Raw genomic sequence first — 2,991 nt, 5'->3', positions numbered from 1 at the left:
GTGCAGAGTGAAACCTTGTGTCGCTAGCCATTTCCTCTAGGAGAGCTCCCCAAACTTGGTAACTGATGATTGGGGGTATAAATCTTTTACATTGCCAGTTTTGCCAACTATTTAGGTGGGTGGTCTTTAAATTGTACAATGTGTGAAATGCCGTGGTTATGCTTTTGGTTCTGTCTGATCTATACTGAAAGTACTTTTGGAGTGATATAGTCAGAGGAGATTCATGATTTTTCTCTGCCGGAACATACAAAATTCAATGGCCTGTTGAGCCATGAACACAAGCTTCTAATATGCACAGTTTCTCTAGGTATTAAGTTCCATTTTCTTGCCTTATTGTAATTAGACCTTCCTCGTTGTTTGTCTCTGCCTCCTAAGCTTATATTGCTCTTTTTTTATGTATATATATGTTTGTTGTTGTTGAGGAAGGTTTTGTGGGGAAATTATATGCTAGCTTGTAAGTGAGCACAACATCTGCTTAAATGCACCTGTAGTTTGATCAACTTGAATCTGTAAATTTATCAAGAAAGAATGCATTTTCAGTTGGCTGTGTTGAATGCACAGGTTTTATCTAGCTACCACATAAAAGTCCTCTGCTAACCCTACCATATCTTGAACTGCATCCTGCTAGAGTTCATAGTCTATGAGACTCTTGGAGCTGCAGGGCGGAAATGTAGATGCTTATTGTGAACTAACAGTCCCTTCTCAATTGCATGTGCTGGGTTCTGTGTATACATATGCTACCAGTCAGGGCTTAAGTGGATAAAGTAGCTTCATAGAAAGGAGTTAGACATCCATATTTTAGCGGATATTTTTCTCTTGTTGTACATTGTTCAATTGAACTTTCTTGAACTAGTTTACGATGTTGTTAGCCCAGAAACCTACCAGTTAAAAAGCATGATAGATCCATCAATTGGACATGCTAAATACAACACTTTTGGTCCTTTCCTATGTTGAAATTCGGTTAATGAGTTTCCATTATTCTTATCTGTTCAGGATGAACAAGATAAGTTGCGAAGCCCCCCTTAAAACACGGGCGCTGAGTTGGTTTTTTAACTTCATCACCATAGCGTTCAAAGTGATCTTGATGACATGATATGTATTCTATCCTCCACATATCCATGCACAACCGAGCAAGAACAGCCAATGGTCGAAATGGCAGCGCTAATTCTGGTACATTGTTTGCAGCTTTTTAAAGTCATATACTTGTGAACAGTTGCTCTCTTTTAAGCAATGCTTCTTTATCTAGGTTTTAACTTTATCTCATTATTAGTCTGTTCATGGTAGTGCTTATAATGAGTGGGGTCTGTATCCTGATAATTTTCTCCCCAGTCCCGTGATAAATGCAATCTGGCACAAGCACGATGGACATGCAATCCAGTGGACCTTTCAACATTGTTGGACGGTGTCCTGCGTGCTAGAGCTGCCATAATCTGGTCTCCTAAACTATGCCATGAACAGATGGAGACACTAAATGATCAACACTAGCAAACGTGACCTTATTATGCGATGCACCTTGCAGGGACCCGGTTACATAGAAATAGTGCAATAGTAGGGGCCATAAATAAAGAGGGTCCAATTGCCACCCAAGTTGTTGGTTTTAATAGGCTCTGCAATGCTGTCTGGTAATTTTCTTTTAATCCATATTAATGTGCATATCTATGTTATAGTCCGCCTTAGAAATGTTTCACTGCACGGACTAGATCTGCCAAATATAAAGCTGTAGGCCCTTTTACCACCACTATCACTGTTCCATTGTTTGCAGAAGTCTGTACTAAGCAGTATCATCCCCTTTTTCTGATACCATTCAAACTCCACTCATAATTGACTTGCATGGTCTTACCAGGACAGAGAAGCGCCGCATGTTTTTATCATGTTTTCTAAGGGAATGCCTCTTTTTTTTCTGCTAATACCTGTGCAAATTAAGGTAGCGTTTGTGCTCTACGGATATCCTGGTTATGCTGAGTAAATGGTTCCTCGTTTCATATTTTACCTTTGCCACTCCTCCTGCAGGGCCTCCCTGTATCATGCGCGTGCTATTCACGGCGCAGAGATGGAGATGCTGTGGTAATATGTGGTGGTCGGCAAGGAGAAACAGGCGTACTGCAAGCAGCTGCAGGATCTTCCAGCAGATTAATCTGTAGGCAAATAATTCCCATGGCCAAAGGGGCCAAGCCTCCTGTTGCTCCTCCATCCATCATTTGGTGAGCAATTTCTCCTGTTGAACAACAGGGTTACCTCACACGTTCACCGTTGTCATTCAGCACAGCTTTTTCTTGAGGGGGAGGGTGGACATTCGACATAACTTTTCACAGCCGGCAAGCGCATAATTGCCCAAAACCCTGTCAGACATCTTTATCTTTACCGTTTAGGCGCATCTCCGTGGTAACAGGGAAATGCATAATGATATGCAGGACTGCGCTGCACTGCACGGAGACTGCAGGATCATTTGTGGGCACTCATTCCAAGGACCGAGAACGAGCCTGTACTTCCGCTTTCTGTTGCCCCATACAGGGATCCTCTCCTCCTGGCCTCGATCCATCAGCCTCCGTCCGAGCCATCTCGCCCCTGTTCATCATGCCCCATGTACCCACCCACACCCCGTAAAGCTCTGAACTGCAACCCGCCAGTGTCCTCCTCGTCAGCTGCATGCAACAGGAGCACGGCTCTGTGCAAGGTCACTATTGAGATCCCCCCCCTTTGGCCTGCTGATGGTTACTGCCGCCCTACCACACTGCCCGGAAATGAAATGTTGTTCCAGCGGCTGTCCTTTAGCAGAGCACTCGCCCCGCCATTGATTCCTTTTGTTCCTGCCTGCCTTGTCAATCCCAAGGCGATGCTGATGCCCATCTAATCTGTGCGTACACGACCGGCCTGTCTTGTTTTTTTTGCTTGCGGCCTTCCTCTTGTGTTCTTCCACTAACACTGCCAATGCCACGTTTCGAACAATATACTGTCATGGTCGTTGTCGAATCGGCAGCTGAAATTTCGTAA

General features: G+C 44.1%; 1 long non-coding RNA gene across 1 annotated transcript; it reads left to right on the top strand.

Moving 5' to 3' along the window:
- Positions 1-8: 8 nt before the first annotated feature.
- LOC123077401 (uncharacterized) lies at positions 9-2,277 on the top strand. Its single transcript, XR_006436615.1, has 3 exons — positions 9-1,170; positions 1,844-1,924; positions 2,011-2,277. It is a non-coding gene; the product is annotated as an uncharacterized lncRNA (long non-coding RNA).
- The last annotated feature ends 714 nt before the right edge of the window (positions 2,278-2,991 follow it).

This window comes from Triticum aestivum, chromosome 3D (assembly GCF_018294505.1).
Source record: "Triticum aestivum cultivar Chinese Spring chromosome 3D, IWGSC CS RefSeq v2.1, whole genome shotgun sequence".
NCBI classification, from domain to species: Eukaryota; Viridiplantae; Streptophyta; class Magnoliopsida; order Poales; family Poaceae; genus Triticum; species Triticum aestivum.
Note: the sequence above shows the minus strand (reverse complement) of the source record. Positions and strands in the feature narration are given on the sequence as shown.